This window comes from Strix uralensis, chromosome 4 (genome assembly GCF_047716275.1).
Source record: "Strix uralensis isolate ZFMK-TIS-50842 chromosome 4, bStrUra1, whole genome shotgun sequence".
NCBI lineage: Eukaryota > Metazoa > Chordata > Aves > Strigiformes > Strigidae > Strix > Strix uralensis.
The window spans coordinates 55,149,110-55,169,231 of NC_133975.1; the positions used below are offsets into that span (position 1 = coordinate 55,149,110).

At 34.9% G+C, this 20,122-nt stretch overlaps 1 long non-coding RNA gene across 1 annotated transcript in view; it reads right to left on the minus strand.

Moving 5' to 3' along the window:
- Window positions 1-641: 641 nt before the first annotated feature.
- The window catches only part of LOC141942150 (uncharacterized), a 42,619-nt gene continuing 23,138 nt past the window's right edge, over window positions 642-20,122 (minus strand). Inside the window, exons 3-4 of the long non-coding RNA XR_012628540.1 lie at window positions 1,877-2,017; window positions 642-740 (exon numbers count right to left, since the gene is read on the minus strand). This is a non-coding gene — a long non-coding RNA (uncharacterized LOC141942150). The remainder of the gene's footprint in view (window positions 741-1,876; window positions 2,018-20,122) is intronic.

A 20,122-nucleotide genomic window follows, 5' to 3' on the forward strand; every position in this document is an offset into this window, starting at 1 on the left:
AAGCTACAAGAACAGCTATTTTGAGCAGCTGGGGGAGATCACCATGAAAGGAATTTCTCCTTTAGAAGGAGCTTTCAGCTTGTCTCTGTCAGTAATGTACTAATGCTGGATTAAATTCTGTGTGAAACAGAAAAAAGAAAAAGATGATTCACTAAATGTAACTTTTCTTAACTTGAATTGAAGAAATGTTTCCAAATCCTCTCTAGCTCATTGTAAAGAAAAATCTTTAAGGTCAAATTGCATTCAAAAGATTTATCCAGCTACCATAGGTAATTAGTGAACCATATCAAGATCTATGGGTATTAGGCTTGTCTTTAAATCTTTATTTGTAATTACTAGCCAGCCTAAATTTACCAGAATGTATATGGTGGGCCACAAAGCAGACATGTTAACTTGAATGTTATGTCTAGTAGTCAACAGTTTTGAGCAGAACTACTATTGCTGAAGGAACTGTGAGACAATTATTCAGAGAAGAGGTTTAAAACAAAATATTGTAGTTCAAAAGATTAAAGGTTAATTGGTCATGTTGGATGTATTCACAATGCACCTTGATATTCAGAATCTTAAACTCATACTCACCTTCTCCTATTCACACTTATTTACAGCCTTTAACAAACCCCAAGTACTCACTGTCTTTCCTTATGGTTCCTCAATATGCAGAGTTGCGTGAGTCTGATGTCAGGAAAATCAATTTGAGGTTCATCTGACAGGCCAGTGATACTGACTGCAGCTCATATCCACTGAGATTTGGAGACATTAGAAAAATTACAGAAACAATTCAATTTTTTCTTAGTTAGAATTACTTGGAAATGCAATGTGGATTTTTAGTAATAATAAAGACAGGATGGGATAACTAAGCTACCTTAAAAAAAAAAGTTTTGTAAATTGGTAAGTAAATAAGAAAATATTTCCAATTAATTTGGGTGAAGAGGAGACATAACCAGTATCAATATATCCAAAGTCTTTCCCTTGCTGCCACCCCCTCCCCCCCCCAAAAAAAAAAAAAAGAAGTAGAAAATACAGATTTGATATGCCCTTGCCTTCCCACAGGATTCTAATGGGGCAGAAGAAAGATGTATTTCAGTCTAAAGCAGTTTAACAAACTTAACAGCATGCTTCATAACAGACACTACTAGGAGAAAAGCTTGTTGTTTAGGAAGCAAGTATTAAAGTCAACATTTTCTAACATGGAACCTCAGACAAAAATTAATATTGCATTTTTTCTGCAGGACTTGTATGTGGTAGTTGGAGGTAAATAATGAGTTTGCAGTGGTTAAGTCAGTTTTCTAAATATTCTTTAATGTTATTTTAGCCTGTTTAAATTAAATGTTTCTCAAATTTCAGTTTCTTTTGTCTGCTTTTCTAATAAATTCAGAATATAGCCTTCATAATCATAATTGTTTCCACAGTAACGGATTACAACACTGAGAGTTCATTGCCCTATTTCTTAGAGAGAAAAAACGGCCCATGGATAAGCCTTGCCATCTATATTTCGTTTGCATGTAACTTCCCAGTTCCTCCAACATACATCCACAGAAAGAAAATATGTATTTGAAAACAAATGGAAATTAAATAGTTTTAATCCATCCCTGCAACAATTACAATTTCTTTTAGCTAAGAGTGAAGGATTCTGCTCTGAAATTATTTTTAAACTGTATTTAACCAAATATCATTCATTCTGAGTGCAGATATGAATGCACAGGTTGGAGAACTGTGAGTCCATTACTTGTTTCTCCACCATACAGAAAAAAGGCACTCACTGCCTAGTCCGACAAAGAAAGTAAGAGTGAGTATGTTTCTACTTTGGACAATATACTAGAAAATACAATACTGTATTTTGAATTTTTAAGGTTTCTAGCAATATAGTAATACTCACCATCATAGATTTCCTAAGTAGACACAGAGGGGATCACAACAGACTGCATCATTTTTGCAAAAGTACTCTTTGTCCAAGTGTCATCAGGATTCTGTAAAGTAACATAAAATGTTCTCTTGAGGTTGATGTTCTTGAGCTTAGCTGTGGATACAGAAATGTAAAAGTGCCATGTTATAAATACAGCAGCTGGATCAGGAGTTGGCACAAACAATACAAAACTTTACAATAACCCTGATTTTATCATTTCTTGGCAAACTTCTGAGCAGAAGGAAACACCTATATCCATTGTCCACACACACATTTCCAATGCTTCTGTAGGGAGAAACACTAAAAACTGCTCACCATAGGTATTATTACATATTATACTGTGCTGCTCTGAATTCTAAATTGTCAGTTTTTAAATAGTGCCAGAAAATGCAGAAACTTAGTATGTCTGAAGCTCAGATACCATATATTGGTGTATCTAAATATGTATTCAGGACCCTGGCACAGGAATCCTTTGAAAACCCTGAATGCTAGAGGTGATGCTTAAGGCATGAGTTAGTGGATATATAGGCTAGAATGAATGATAAAGAAGAATGATTTTTTTTCAAAGGAAAAGTGAAAAAGAAAAAAAAAAGACAGAAAAATAGTAGTTTGGAAAATACTACCTTCCAAGAAAAAAAAACAAGTTGCATTTATGGTTCAGATTTTTAAAAACTTTAATTCCTCATATTTACTTCTTTGATTAGCCACATAATAAAAAGATCATACAGAGTGTGAAAACCAACTTCAAAGTGAACATACCTTTTAGGTTTAGATAATAAAGTTAAAGCATTCTGGAAACTGCTGATACACAAGACTGACAGTCAAGACCTTTGCTTAGCAGCCATTGTCTGAACATTCATTACCTGAATTGAATGGTAACCTACAATCACTGTACCCCATCTTCCAGAGAGGTGCTATTCTCACGGCAACTCTCTCCATGAGAAGGGAAAGCAAAATATAGTCTGCCAGCAATATTCTAGTGAAGAAGAGTGAAAAATGGTGCATGATACTTTCCTCCCCAACAGAGGAAAGCCCACTGTTTTTTCTGTATCCTTAAAACCTCCTGCAGTCTTGCAATATCTAGACATACCTATGGAATGAACTCAGACCTGAGTATACCAGCATGCTGCCTTGTTATCTCCATATAGTTTATCAGCTTTTTTCCTACCATGGCTGTGCCTCTGTATGTACACACAGTAATTAAAAGCAGAAATATGTAATTCAGCAGATGGCAGAGAAGACATCTTTGTCAAATCACCCTCAAATTTTACAGTTGGGAAAGGGAAGGGGGAAAAAAAAAAGAAAAGGAGAGAGCTTCTCAGAACAAGCTTTAGGAGAATACCCAGAATGGTAAATGTTTCTGAAGGAAACATGAGAAAACATGACAAAGCTGGAAAGAAGATTAGTGTATTTTTTGTCAGAAAACTGCAGACAAGAAAAAAAAAGAAGTTAGGGAAAGCCATGATTTAGTCATTGCAGGATTGTGTAGGAGCACAGAGGACCTGGAAAGTATGAAGTGGCAAAGTACTGCAGGATTAGGCCCTAAACATCCTTCCTATCTCCCTAAGGAATTTCTTTAAAGGCTATAAGATGTGAGTGTACACTCATATTTTTCTCTCAAGTTGAAGTAGTCAAGATGGTAACAGCATGGCCCAGAGGTTGCACACACAACACGAAAACATTTACGTACAGGGTATTTTTATTTGCTGTGAAATGGAAATACCTCCACTGTTCAGAAGAAAGAACGAACCTTTAGAGCATGCTAGGAACAAAGCCCCATCTCTCTAACCATTGAGTGTTTGGCCCCATTAAAGATAATCAATCAGAAAAGATGCCAGTTATGGTGTTTCTTCTGATATGAACACCTTTCCAGCAGTAACTTGACTAAGATCAACAACTCATTTTACATATGCCACTGACCAACCATTAGATGGTAATGAATTTTAGTCACTACCAACCTGAGACAGATATGAACCAGTGACTTGGAGGTGAAAAGACTTGGATTACATTACCAGTCCTCTGATCTATCCTAGCACTTTAATACCTAGCTCCATTTCTACTTTTTACAGAGGATCAACCACTACAGACACACAATAACAAATAGCACTCAATGGTCAGTCACCATGCATTTATGTCAGGTTATCTTACTTAGCTCCCATCATTGATTATATTAAATACAATAATTCTCTGAAGAAATTGCACAATAAAGCATTAAAAGAATTTGAAAAAGAAAAATTCAATTAAATCTTTGAATCCTCAAAGATAAGAGAGGAAAACAATCTCAGGAATATGTGGAAAAGGTTTAGTTAATGTTGGTTTTCAGACTCCTGTTAAAAAACATTATTTTTTGCTGGACAAATGACTAGCATTTTTTCTAGTATTTCTCAGCCACATAAATATATAGAAATCTCTGAGGTTTTTGAATTTATTTGAAGACACTTTCCTTAATAATCCTTCCTTTAAAGATATCCCCCTGCTTTAAGTATCACAATTTTGTCATTTTCAAGCCTAGTTGCTAGCAAGCAGTTTTACAGCTTTTATTTCTTCACGTTCAAGTGGCTGCCTGTAATCACATTTCCATTTATATGACTGGGACTCTAAAAACAAAACATGATAGAAAACATGGCCTTTCCTCTACCCATTACTGACAGCAAAGTAATGCAGCTGGTAGCATTGACAACCACCCATGGCACTCCCTATTCTCTGTTCCCTTAGCCCCTCTACTGGTTATCCTGATGAGATGTTGATGGTCCTCCAACATTTTATAGTGGTAGAGTGATGGTGCCTTTAATGAAAGAACAAGTGGCGACTCCAACTCTCTTATTTAATTGAAGGTAGTACAGATGCAAAGCCAGGAAAAAGACAATGTTGCAAAGAGTCCATCCACTGAATTAGCAATCTTTTAATGCAAATATATAATACGTGGCAGCATACAAACTTACATACTACATATTTACATCTTTACTCATAAGTAGAGGCATATATAAATACAGTTTGTAAATTCACACAGTTCTAAGGCCCTGTAAGCAGACACTGTTTGTCTCCATCAGTCAAGATCTATTTTTACTGTAAAACACTGTACCTATGGGCTTTGAAAACATTAGTGGGCTCGCAATATAGTTTATTTTAATACTTCTGAGCTGGGTGTAAGTTCTTCTATGTTTATAAGTTCATATCCTGTAATCATCTACTTAACTAAGATCTTCATCAACTAATGAGATTATTTCCTGCGTGCATACCATAAAAGAATTACACACATTATTATAGAATTGACAATGACTTCATTATGTATGAAACTAATCAAGGGCTCAGTTTTGCAGAATGTTACTCCGAAGTGTACCTTTTATTTCCACAAGTGCTTTAACAAATAATGTATATAAGGAGTACTTATGCCAATACACATTAGGAGCTCTCAGGTCTGTGTAGTTAAATTAAAATCTCTATAGATTTTTTCAAATGTCTACCTCTGCACCTCAAGTGATATTTATATTTTAATCAAAAAGGTGTCGTATCCCAGAATTATAATGAACTACAGAAAAAATCATAGCTTTAAAAGGAGATTTCAAGGAAAGACTCTTAAAGGGTGAAAAAAGAGAGTTATAATAGATTAAACAGATGTTCTGAATTGACATCTGAATTGATCGTCATTTTTCTTTAAAAAAAATATTAGAGGAATTGTATGGGTGGAAAAAGCGTTGGTGGGAATGAGTTTGAGGGGTTATAGCAGGACATTCTGGAGACCACTAGGGCAAATTAGTACTTAAATAGGCAGTTAAATGGCCAGGTAAGAGAAATGCACTAAAAAAGATAAATATATGAGTACAGGTAAATCTAATGGCACTGCTATATTATATATGCAAGATATTCAGAGGATGCAGGAAAAGGGGCTTGATTCTTTTTTACTCTCAAGTTCTTTAATTCTTATTTTACTCTTAAACCACTTTACACTGTTTTGGCAAGAGAAAGCCCTTTGAAAATTTTCCAGAACATTAGATAGGAATTCTAAACTGAGACAGACACATTTTTCTAGATTACTTTATATTTTTCAAGTTTTGGAGAAAGCTCAAATTACCTTGCAAATCACAAGTCAGAAATATGGTCTGCAGAACGTATTTGCAAAGAATGACTTAACATTTGCAGGCCTTCTTTCTGTCAGTGTATCACCCATGATGCAACTCATTGTTATTCGTAATTGTCCTATTAATAGTTTGTGAAAACACATTTCAGTATCAATGTCATTTGTAAATGTTTCTTTATAACTGATGACTTCAGACATTTGGTGTTTATAATTCAATGGCTGAATTTCTAAACCAGGTTTTTAGGGAACTGTCTGTTCCCTATATAGATATAGAAGTAAGGGAGAGAGAGAAAAAGCAAGCACTGTCACAAAAGTAAATGAGGAACATAGTGTGCTCCTCATCCTGGAGAAGCATCAGAAAGTCACATTACAGCCAGGGCTCTATGTCTGAGAACTTTGATTATGCCATTAAAAAGATGGCCAGGAAGAGGCAAGAAGTGAGATCAGAAAACAGAATGAAAAAGAAATGCAGTTAAAAATAGAAAGAGAGGAAAGAAAGGAAGTGGGAAAGAAGGAAATCTTAAAGCAGCAAAAGTTCTGCACTGATGGTTACTTGTTCTCAGGAAGGAATCTGGAAGGCTGTATGAAAAAACATGAGACTTAGAATATAAGAGGAATAAATGGAAAGGAGAGAAATCAGTGATAATATCCAAAAAGACAGCACTAATGAAGAAAAAACCCCACAAACTAATGAGGAAATTTAAAAAAAGAACTAATGGGAAAGATACCTTCACATAAAGTAACCAAGCAGTCATATGTAACTGACTCAGTGTTCATATCACCATTTGTGAATATTAATCGAACAGCAAGAGGAAATCAGAATTATACTGTAAGCTGCTGTATATGCATTGGACCAAACAAATGGTTTGAAAACACCTATGAATTTACTTCAACATGTTCACTGGGAAGATTTTAAGCTTTGAACTCCTGTAGTCTGTCTATCAGAAACTTTTTACACCGATTTCCATTCAAGGCCACGTTGCTAAATATGTGCTGGGCTGTGTAACTACATGTTGATCAACGGCAATTGCATTGAATATGAGGTATTTTTTTGTCATTGATTTGCATTGGATCCACGTACAAAGTGCAGGGTTTGTGAATACAAAAATCATTAGAAATGGCAATGCTTCTGTAGAGAACCATGGCTTAGCATACTTTACATTTCACTGAAAACTTCAGAGACAAAGCATAGTCCAACCAACATTCATGGAGGTCTTCTAATTTTTAATATTTTCTAGAACTTCAAATGAAAATACAGACTAACTGGTTTTTATGTCCAAATCAAATTCCACTTGACTGAAATTGCATTTATTATGCATTAAGTAAATCTTGAAAAAGATCTTGCCTACTTCTTTGTACTACTTTATTTTTATTTCTAATTGTATACAACCAATATATAATTACTGTGTACACACACATTTTTTTTTCTTCATGAGATTTAAATGTGTCACTCCAGCCTTCAAAAGCTGTTCCTTATTAACTCTCCTTTGTAGCTGCATAGTCTGGCAATCAACATTCAGTCTTAACACTAAATTCAAACTTCTAGTTATGGGTGAACTTGGTTCAGCAAAATTACCTCTTCATAGACTCTAAAACCAACAAATTTTCTTTGACTTAAGGAGACTAATTCTTTTTATGGCACTAAATGGCTAGACATTGCGCTGGTTAGATTGTCAAGTGTTCTTGAGTATTTAGAGATAATTTTACAAGTCTTCTGTGGGCTCCATGGTATACAGTGGAGTTCATTAGCATCGGAAGTGAACATAAAAATGCATCCAGTTTACAGAAAAATAAATGTGTCTTTTGCAGCATGCTGTCACTGCTCAAGTCAAGGATTTGGGATTTTATGATTGGGCTGAGATAGAAAATAAGAGTCTTAGGACTCATTTTTAATGTGATTATCTACTTATACTCAGCATAAACAAAAAAAACCCCAACTCAAAATAAAGCAATGGGTCAGTAAGTAGTGTAAAGAGCCTAGTAAACAAAAATGTTGTTAGATGCTTTATTTTATATTTGTCCTTGTAGTAAGTAGTAAAATCAAAATGGGATGGCTGAGAATAATTTAAAAACTAATCAACATAATTCAAAATTGTACTGAATCTTGCAACCAAGGATCTCCAGATATTTTAAAACCTGGGCAAGTATACCTACATTTATTTTGCAGATGGAAAAAGTGAGGTAATTCTGTTAGTAAGGCAGAATTATGCTCTGTTGCTGCCTGCATGAAATCAGTTTGGAGTATAATTAAAGAAATCAAATTGTATTAATTTTGAGTATGATTGAGAAATTTGGGACAAACTCTTAGGAAAGTAGTGAATGTTTACATGGACAAGCAATTGTAACTGCTCTCTCTCATCAAAACCTCATATGAGGTGTATTGGATTGAGAAGTTCAGAGTGAATAATGTCCACTTCCAATGATGTCTGTAATTTTAGAATTTGGTCACAAACATTGATCTAATGTGGGAAACAGTGAATAACAAATTACAACTGAAAATTACTGATACAAATACCAAGAGCATTTTTATTCAAGTGTTTTAATATTAATTAGAACCAGTATTTTAATTCATTATTTAATTCTTAAAAGACTATATACAAGTAAGTGCTTTGTCTAACCTGAACTGACCCAAACTACCATAAGCTGAGTAAGTTAAAGACTGTCAGTGAACTGACAAGGACTTCTACAAGAAGACCTTTCTTTGGTCCTTCAGGTTTCCATTCTACATTCTTGTAAAAATGAGCCAAATTAAAAATCAGCCCATGAAGATTCAGAAATATGCAACCAGTAACCTCTCTGAAATTAAGTCCTAGGGTTTGCAGTCTTTGTGGATACAAAACCCAAAAGAAAATAAAAAGGAAAATGGTTTGATATTTGACATCTAAATTCTGTTAAACATTTTCCTTGGTGAAATTTTTAATAATTCAAGCAAAGACTGCAGTGTATTAATATTTATTAGCACCCTGCCTTTGCAGTTAAAACCAATCTGAATCTGACCTTCGGGTACAGGTGAGTGCCTTCCTCGTTAGCCTTCATTTATATAAAGCTATATTTGGGCCAGCGTGTTTTCAAATTCAACTGAGGTAATTTTTTTCTAACTTCTTTCCCCTTCTGCTCAATTAATGAACACCTATAAATACCACTACATTATTTTAGATAATACCCTTTAGGTCGCAAATGGACACATCTCTTCAGGAAAATGGTTACCTGAAGACAGAAATAGCTAATCAATATTGACCACAGATATTGCAATTTTATTGCAAATTTCTGTTTTTATACCTATATAAAGAAATAAATGGTGTTTATATCATAACTGATGGTTCTGCATTAGCAGATTCTCTCCTCCCTCACTGACCACATACTGGCCCACTGCTGGAAGCACTGAATCTTCTCCAGGGTATGTAAACATGTTGCTCAGTTACAACTTTCTGAAAATAAGTGTGGACAATCTTGTCTCTTAATGTCATGGAAGATAGGAAGGATTGGAGGGAGAATGATAAAAATTCAAAAAGCCAGAACTCTGCAGAAGCAACATGTTCATAGAGCCAGAAAATTCTCTCCTTCAAGGTACAAATTCAGTGGATTATCTTGAAAAGGCTAGGAAGGCTTCAGGCTTCAAAAGGAGGAGCTGAAGAGCATTAAATAAAAGAAACAGAAACTTCACTCTCCTGAAATAAGCATCTGGTCTGGATTTACTACTGATAGGATTATGTCCTGGAAGAGTGTAAACTGAAATCCATTTGAGTCTTTCAAACTGCACAAAAACGTCCCTTGGAAAGCTGTTCCCCACCCTCATTTACATCTTGCCTTTCTTCCTACATATACAAGAGAATGAATGGTTCGTAAGCACATCCATTGCTCAACCCATTTCAGCCATCCATTTCTCTCACAGTAAGTGTAAAACCCATCTTTTTCAATTAATGCTAATTCTTAGCATTATCATTTGGGAGAACATAGGCACCAGCTTTGCTCCTCTGAAAATATGTTGGAAGCAGATGAGCTCACACCTACCATTTAGCTAGAGAACTTATCCTCTAGATAAGGCACAAGCAGATGCATTTCCCAACTCAGACTAATTCCAAGTGCAAATCAGCTATCCAGAAACACCCATAAATCCAGTACCTCAGAACAGTTAGAACAGCAGAATGACTTCTTTGGAAAGAGTCACATAATCCCAGCGTGTATGTAGGTAGCTTCAGGTTGGATGCGGATAGCAGCATCCCATACAGCTAAATTCTGCTGTTTTACATCCAAAAAACACAGCACTTCTGAGACATTGGGTATCTTTCCAGCACACATGCTACAGTTTTAGGGAGCCAGGAACCTCTAGTTTCTAACCAAGAAGCCAGAGAGAAACATGTGTGCTTATAAAATTTGTATAAACAGACTTTGCTCTCTTCTGAACAAAAATCACCCCCAGGGCCAGTTCCCAGAAGACTGGGCCTTACACTTTCAAAGATTGAGCCCTAGAAGACATGCACTGCAGTTACTTAGCTGGCTCCCATGGTAGGAGCACTGGGTTTTTCACTGCTAGTAAATCTTCATACAACAGCATTCACGAGTAGCATTTCATCTCATGTCTAGTTAGCTAAAAGGCCACTTCTGAGTACCAGGACAGCATGTCTCAACCAGCCAAAACTTCAGTCCTTCAGCAATGTGAAATCTCTACAGATGAGGACAATATTTTTTTAGGACCCTTCAAATACCACAGCTTGTAATATATTCTTGGTTTTTAACTTCAGGACAGTCAGACCCTAGGTTCTGCATATCAGAAATGTTACCTGAAATTACACGAGTTCTTAAACTTGGAATGTCATTTTCAGCAAAGCAAAAGTTCTCTGGGAAAAAAGAAAGAGCTCATCTGGTCCAAAAATATGAAAAAAAAAAATGGACAGGAATGAAGAAGCACCATAAAGCTCATCATTTTCTGATTGAAGAGCTGTCTGGGTACACTTCTTGACATTGTCTTCTCTAACATACACTGGCAGAACTATAGTTAAAAAAAATACATCACATTCAGTATTTAATTCTCTAGAGAAATAAGAGAATGGCATATGCAGAATTAGACATGTTCATTTAATGCCCTACAAAAAGCACTCTGCTACAATGTTAATATGTTTCTGAAACTCTTTGGCATTCCATTTGTGCCAGTTTCACAAAAAATACTGAGAAACTTTATTTCATATTTTCCCTTTCTAGAACAAGCGTAGTGATATCCCGGTTGCACATATATAAATTTACTAAGTGCCATTTTAAAAAAATGCTGGATTACAAAAAAATTGTTGTCATTACTGTGTATCATGAAAAGTTTTAGATGGTACCATATTTAAAGAGGATAAACACAAAATGAATGGGAGGACTGTCTATAACAAGTACCATGAAAGAATTACATTGCTGGAAGGAACAAGCTGTCAGCAGATGTCAGGAACATCTACTAAATTCACCTGGAAGCTGTATGGTGGGGGCAAGGGGACTCGTTACAGTTCACTGCAGATGTGTCCGTGATCACACATAATCTTCCTGACAAACCAGCATTTCTCACCCTACATCTATTGGTGATGGTAGGACCATATGGCACTGATTTAGTTTCTTCTGGCACTTCAAAATTACAATTGGAATGGAAATACTATTTTCATAACTGATTGTACTCTGTTTGTTCTATCCTGGCAAGTGTCCAGTCAAATTTTCATTTCATAAGAGGGCTGAGCTCTCATAAACTGGAGTTGAAAATTTTGAGTAACAAAGAAGCCAAAACCTTTGGTATTTATTACAACGGGAAGACAATCTCCTTTTGCTAGGAACAGCTTAACCGTAATACAGCAGGGTCTCAGGAACTATTTGAGTAACTACTTGGAGCAAAGTTAGTAGGAAGAAGACTGGCAGCATAATCCTTGAACAAGTAATCAATGAAAGAATGATGACCCACACTGCACAATTCATTTCCCAGCAGTGTTCCCAGAAAAGTTAATGATGTTGTGGTGCAATTAAACCACATTGTCCACATCTTGCTTTTCTTCCTACATAAACAAGAAAATGAACAAGCTATTATTAAATAGGGAAAGCAATTAAAGTTGTAACGCTTTTATAAGATGCAGTTATTTTCCAGGAAATGCTTACTATATATATTAAGGAAAACATTTTTTAAAATTCTTAACTAGTGAAATCCTGGTGCTTTAACATAACAATCCACCCCAGCAATCTGCCTCAAGAAAAAAGTGGAATTGTAGCAAATATTCTGCTTTGAAAAAGAAATATCTCTAATTCCTAGAAATTTCAGCTCAAACTGTTGTCTCACCATATTTAATCTCAAAATGCTTACCTTCATGAAAAAATATACTAACCTTGAAGAGATCTCAGACTGGACATAAATGTACAGTATTTTATTGTAAATAAGATGGAAAGAGTTTAAATGAAAGTATTCTGTGGGACAGAACTTGCCTTGCTGTACAATTTGCAAATCATTGAACATTTTCATGCAGTAATTACTCACCATAGCTGATAATTAACATTACAGTAAAAAGCTAGGAAGTGAATCCTCAGTGTTTTCTTATAAGCCCATAAAATTTTAAAATTTATTTTGCCCTTTAGAGCAACAAGCAGTATCAGAAGTCCATTTCTGTACTGATACTATCTTTCAGAAACTTGCTTTGTTTTTCTGATGCCAAGCCACTAGATTAATTTTAATACTTTAACTCATTAAACAGATTAAAGTAACAGCACAAACAAACAAACGAAATAGCTTTCTCAACATTCAAAATTTTTCATGTAATCATTTGGTCATAAACCAATTCTTCTAACAGCTATGTTTTGCATAGTACCTCCAAAAAAGAAAAAAAAAAAGCCAAACATTAAATTCATCATTCTACTTTCAATAAAGCTCATGTTATTTCACTGCAAACATTCACTGCAAATAAATACTCACTGCAAAAAGCACTTTTCCCGTTTCCTTGGAAAAACAAGGTTTTTGCTACCAACACCTCTCTAATATCTGTGTTTAAATCCAGCAGCACAGCATCACTCCAGTGCACACAAAAACTCTTAAGGCATGCAAAAACCTACAAGGCTACATTCTCAAAGTTATGGTATCACAAAATATTTATTCACACAGGGCTAAATGACAATGATGGATGCCCTCCTATTTTTTTGTAAAATATTCCAAAAGATCCTTGCTCTGAGCATTAATATATGGTTAATGTTAATATACCATTAATATGTGAGACAGGCACAGACCCCTTAGTTCAGGAAGGTATAACTGCTCATAGATAAATCAAGTCCAGACACAAGTTTATCTTCCAGGACAGCAGTGAGCATAAGCAAGTTACTGTTATTATCAGGCAAGCAAACTGTTATTGTCAGTCAGGCACACAAATATGATAAAAAATAAATTACTTGAAAACAACCGATTTAATTTATATGTAAGCTGGATCAAGGCCAAATGCAGAGCAGAACGAAGGAGTGAAATATGTTTTCAGGTAGTTCTCTCCTGCTGCATTTTAAATAAGAGTTATTTTCATGGAAGAGCAGCTGACGTCTGCACAGCTCTGTAACTCACAATATTGAAACAGTCCCAGTAAAAAAGAGTAATTGCCTCTTGTACACAAATGGTTCTCTGTATGCTTGTATGGTCTTTCAGTGTTCTGGGACAAACTAGTTGAAGTGTTATAAAAAAACCCCAGTGATATTATAAATTTTAAATAGGCAAAATGAATAGATGCAGAGTGCATAGAATAATACAACTCACGAGCATTATCATGTCATCCTTTTACAATTTTTACTGAATAGATAGTACATGATGCATACAGTATGACAGTCAATTTAAGGGCTGAGTGAGCTGCAGAGATATGGATCTACAACCCATCAGAATGTGCTTTAAATATAACGATAACTTTCCTCTTTCACACATTAATACCTTAATTTTCTGTTTGTATTCCACTGTCACAGTTTTTAAACATTAGTAAAAACTTTCAAGTAACATCTCCCTCTTGATGACAATGATGCAAACTTTTAAATCATCATGGGCTACCAGGAGAGCAGTAGAAAAATGATTAGTACTTTTTATTTTATTTTAACAATTAAGTTCTGTGCATTTTATAAAGAATGGAGTTTAGCAGTTGAACAAAACACCTATTGTAACCGCAGGCAGCAGAGAAAAAGCTGCCTCTTGGAAGGAATTTTTTAAACTTGTTTCCCCCCTAGACCCACACTGAACTCAGAATTACACAGCATGCATCCCATCTCCAAAACATGATTTGCCTTTCAGTCCATTGCTTCCTGCTGCTGGTGAAACTTAAGCTGTGTTCCCTGAAAAGGTTCAACTTGAGAATTATTGCACTGCCATGGTTACAAGGTGAAATATATGGTAGGCTCAGGGGGCCACCAAAGGAAACTGGTGGTTTGAGAAGAAAAATGACCTCTCTATCTGGAATTTTTTTATATATATATATGACCTTTTGCACTTAGGCATGCTACATATCTATGAAGTTTAACTGAGTATCTCATAAACATCATAATAGTGACCTGATTCACCTGCAGTGCACCAAGTGTGGTCCAATCATTTATAACATGTTAGTGTTACCTACCAAGGACATTACAACAATTTTTTTCAGACACCAGTTCATTAGTAAAGCAAATATCTCTCTCTCTCTCTCTTAAAAAAAAAAAGGGGGGGGGGGGGAGAACTTGTGTTTTTCTCAAAAGGGACTATGCATACTTGAACATTTGACATAAAAACATACATTCATTATAACTCCTGTAACTGCATGCTGTTAATAGCATCCGGTAACATTGTCAGTGCCTCCAACATAACAGAAGAGCTTACAGCTATTTTAAAACCTGTGAATTAAGCCCCTGCTTGGATTTTCTTCAAATGCAGGCACAAGGATGGAGAGGTCTCTCTTGTATTGAATACAAGGTATCCGTTCTAATGAGAGAATTGAAAGAACTGATTTTTGAGGAGTCTTGAAAGCTCTGCACTCCTGTACTGTACAATAATGTACATGCTGTATATGGCAGGATCTAGCCCATAATGCCCTCTTTAGGAATATGCTAAGGTTACTTAAGCAGGGAGAGACAGAAAAGGTATGAAGTTATTAATGTAGACATCATCCATTCCCTGCCTTGAATGCATAGATACAACACTGGGATTACTATCAACCAGCAGTTTAGAGCCAAATCTCATAACTATGAAGGAGAATACTAAGAACAGAAAGCAATATCCTCAGCAATAAGGATTTATATGGCTGAGTATCCAAAAGAGCAGACAGACAGTCTTTACCAATACCTACAAATGTAACAATAAGAACACAGTTGCTAAAAGGAAAAATAAAACAGAATGCTGAAGAGATAATCCATGGCTCACACATGGTTGCTCATGTGCCTGGGAGTTTTCAATTACACATTAGATCTAATATTTTTTATAGACATTAACAAGATTTTTTACAGATTATCCCAATCAAAAAATATCTTTTGTATATGGTACAGGACATCTAAGCACTTTTTTCTTATGCATGTATTATGCAGTCATAGAAAACAACTATAACATATTTCATATGCAGCCTCCATTCAGTTCTCAGGTATTGCACTGTATAGAGCAGTGATAGTCATGCTTTGCTAGTCTAGTATCTTTTCTGAATGATCCTCCTAGATGCTTTTCTGTTCACACTCTGCAGCTAAACTTACTCTTCTCCTCCTCCATACTTCAAATTCCTTATGCTTTTTCTCAGAACAGTTATGCACATCAGTCATTTACTGTTTTTCTCAAACTCTTTCCTGCTTGACTACATTTTTTTCCTTCTCTCTTTTCATATTCTCTTGCTTTTTTATTTAAAATATGAAGTGAGTGGTTCAAAAGATTGATGCAAAATATGAGCTAAGGCAAAATGTAGTAGAGTGGTTTTTAACCCTACTGATAGCTGTGAGATTCTTCATAAAAGGTGTCTGTTTTTCTTATTGCAGTCTGCCAGAATTTTTAGGTATAAGAAATTCCAAAAGGAACCCAGAACTGAAGAGCATATAGATTCCGAATTTTAAAAGTTTTTTGCATTTTCTGACATGTTTTCTCATATTTGGAGAAGAATGGTTATAAGAAAGCAGAACAGATTTTAGCATACAATTGCAATTGTCTTACTGTTTGATTTAGAAAACAGCCTAATGAAGTTATGCTGTATTATGCATTTTAAGAATTTTTAAAATGTTAAGAAATAATAATGAACTTTGAAATGTCTTCCAAAGAGTGCTTCTCTTCAATAGAAATTTGAAAATCTATGGTTATAACTGGAAAAACAAGCATATTCTCCCTTGCTGATAAAAAAAAAATGTTAATGGTTGCAACAGTTTCAGGGACAAATTCTGTAAACTGATTAGACAATAGAGATTTTATCATTGCCACTCCTTCTAACAGTCCAGAATGTTAGAAAAAGTTTCAGAAGATCATTATAAACACAATTATATAAACATTTTTATACTGATTTATACAACAGGCAAAGGTTTTATGCAGAGCAAAAGTTCTTGTACTTTTGAGAATTCAAATCATTTAGGCATATATGATCACATGGCTTCAAAACAGGTTAGTACACGACCTGTAATTCAGTGTATAGCATCACTTTAAAATGTCTTTAATTATCATATGGAAAGCTAAGATAAACTAGTTTTATATGCAGAAATCTGAATCCATTGTAAATACAGTGTAACTTTTGTCCTGATTATATATATTCAGTAGAAGATCCACTGAGGAGAAAAAGCGATCCTGAAAGTTGATAATCACTAGATAGTTAAGCAGTAAAAAACACTTTCTTAAAAAGCAGTTCAAAGGAATTTTGGTGTGAATGACATGAGGAAGATTTCACTGGAGTGCTGAGTTTCCATCAGAAGTAAGCACAACTGGTATGCCCAGAGATCAGACAAAACTTCTGCAAAAATAAGACACTGGATGATTACCAAGAATGCCCAGCTCAGCATATTCCATATGCCAGCAGAACAGCCTGCACACTCTGTAGCAGAACCTGTCTTTCAGATAATGTCTGTCCAGTGAAGACAAGTAGCATGATCTTAGATTAAGCTGAGGGACAAAAAGAACATTTCAGCTACTAGCACTTTCATGGCATGAGCATTTCTTCCACAAACAGGACTAGCCTGCTGTCCAAGTAGGCCAAACCAGTGTTTGGCCACTACGAACAACTCCTTGGACTTTGGGAAATTATGGCACCACTGTCCTTGTAAGGAAACGAAAGGACCAGGGCAGTTACAGAACAGGACCATGCATTTCTTAGTACTAAAAAGAAAGCAAGAAAAAGATGAAGTGAACAAAACAGATAGTTAGTCTTCATATTAGGCATATCACATTATGTTACATAGAGCACTTTTTTTATCTTCCAAAAAAATTCAGAAAGCATCCATATAGCAAATGTGATTTCAAAAAGATATATTGACATGTCATCATTCTAGATGCTCAAAAAATTCTTACAAGTATGAAAGCATTTTGGGTGATGAGTTAAAGCATTTTAACACATCGCAGTTAAAATCATTTTTCATTCTCTCAGATTATACTTTAAAGTTACTGAAGTACTTTAAAGCACTTGTTCACAATGTATTACAATGTTTATGACACTGCAGTATTTCTACAATATTACACTACTTTTTTGAGTGACATACATTTTACACCAAGATGGAATTTAAGCAAATGGAAGGATTTGTATTTTACATGTAGTTTGTAGCTGATGCCTCACCTGCCTTTCTGAAATGGAGGGACTAAAGCAGTAAGCTACAATTCATTTTATTCATAATAAAAACTGCATAGAAGAAATCATTATGTCCCAACTGATTACAAAAGCCTATTTAATGAAATGCATATTTTTGAAGACTCAGAGGTACTGTAATGTTTGCGCTATTATTTAAGAACCATTAAGTACGATTGTGACAGTAGCTCTATTAAATATTTTATAGTCTTCTCCGTGTATGTTTATTTTCTACATCAACTTTTGCTCTTTTACAATATTGTTCTAATAATTCAGCATCTAAGCAATGCCACATTTCAATAGATTGAAGTTAGCAGGACATTTTTCTGGAAAGGGGAAAAAAAGTTTCTGGCAAAAAGCCTACCTCATCTACATGAATTATAAGTGCTTTAAAATAATTTGCTGTCTCTAGGTCTCTATAACCTTGCAAGGAAATTTTTAAGTGTTTCAGAAGCAAATTTACGTAAGTGCAATAAAAGTTTCAAATCTTGGATTTGTACTTCCCAAAGTACATTTTTGCCATTAACTTTTGGTTTTAATGACAATAAGAAATGAAGCCTTTGTTCTAGCTATTTGAAATAACAGCATCTCCATACAGTTCTTTAGATTAAAACATTCATTAGTTAAGTGAAGTCACGTTATGAAGATGATTTAAAGGCAACAGCAAGCAACGCTAAGCTTGACCATCTTGTAGGAAGCAACCCCCAGATGGACCCTGGCCAGGACAGGTGACGATTGAGAATTTGTATCACATTTCCAAGACTACAGCTGGTTGTACAGTTTAGATCTAGATTTTTGACCTTTGATGTCTGTCTTTCTCAAACCTCTCCTCGCCTTCAGTTACAATCAGGATCTAAATCTTCCCAGAGTTGGAGGTTGTTCAGTTATGTGGGTCAATAAAAGTCTTCTCTGTTTAAAACCAAGAATAATTTTTAGACTATATATTGTGTCATGACATTTGGCAGGAAAAAGAAAAAAGCCTAAGTACCTGCACATCGATGTCTACACAGTTCTGGCGGCAGGAAGTATTGAACAAAATGTATTTCCCACTGTGAAGGAATGCATTTCTGTACAAACCTAAATGTTTTAATTTGACCTATCTGCCTATTATAACGGTGAACATTCTCAAGTGTACCAAGGACAGAGTGGAAATAATGGGATAACTTTTGCTGAAAAGGGAATTATGGCAAAAAAAGAACTAAATTCTTAAGCAAATAAACATTGATTTAAGGCAAGTGCAATGCAGTTGTAAGAGTAATCATCATCTTTGGGACAGCTACTGCACAGTGCTTCTATCTGTAAAGACTGTTTCTAGATGGCAAAATGTTTTTGATTCATGTTATGAGCTTGATTCATGTTACACGTGAAGTTCCTAAATACTGATAATTATGACATCCATCTCACACAGAAGATAATACATATTAACATAACAATCATTAATGCTCCACACATAATAAAAAAAGAGAGTCATTTCTGTTAATATACTTAGCGTTACTTAATAATCCTCCCAAGAGAACATTTCAGTCACTTTATCCTTGCAAATCCAAATGATTATTTAAGGTTTGTTTCTGTCATTTTGAAACAAGTCCATTGTGGATTCCTGCTGTAGCATGACACTCAGTATATTTTTTAAAATTAATTCTATGAAATGGTATTCCTCTGTGTGAGAAAGTTTTAGGACATGAAAAATAGTTAAGAAAAATATATTGGTCTTGATAAGCTGAAAAAAATGGTTGCTAGATCTTAGATTGAAGATTTTCCCATGATCCTCGTAAGAGTAACACACAAATTCTCTTTTTTTTTTTTCTTCCCCTCAAAAAATCTAAGACTCTAATTAAAACTACCCTGGATCCAAAAATGAAATCAGTAATTTTTAAGAGAAGCATAACACTCAACACTATTATATTGTACACTTAATTGAAGATACTCAGAAAAACCCAAAATCTACAGTGTTGGTGTAACATATGGGAGAGCTCACACTTGAAAATCAGCTCCGGTTTTGATATTCAGTGGTTACCATTAAAAGTAATATGGCAGCAATTTGCTAAACATAGCATGGATGACTAACAAAGTATCTTGTGTTTCACAACATACTTTTTATTCAAGTTTACTTGTATCTCACTTTCCATAAACTTTGCATGGATCATTTTTACTTTAAAAGTCTAGGTATTAACAAAATATGTACGGTATGTATAGGTATGACAAACATCCCTTTACAGAGAGCTTTATCAAGCACCCTCAAAATAATAGCAAAAACTTCCTAGAGGTATTAAACTGAGTATTAAAATACAGTTTGTGTATCTTGCTGGTCAACCTTTGCTGAGATGAAGATCAGTTCTGGCACCAGAGAATCACGGTAACTAATTGCGCAGGTAGGAAAGATGAAATGCCTGGATTTTTTTTTTTTTT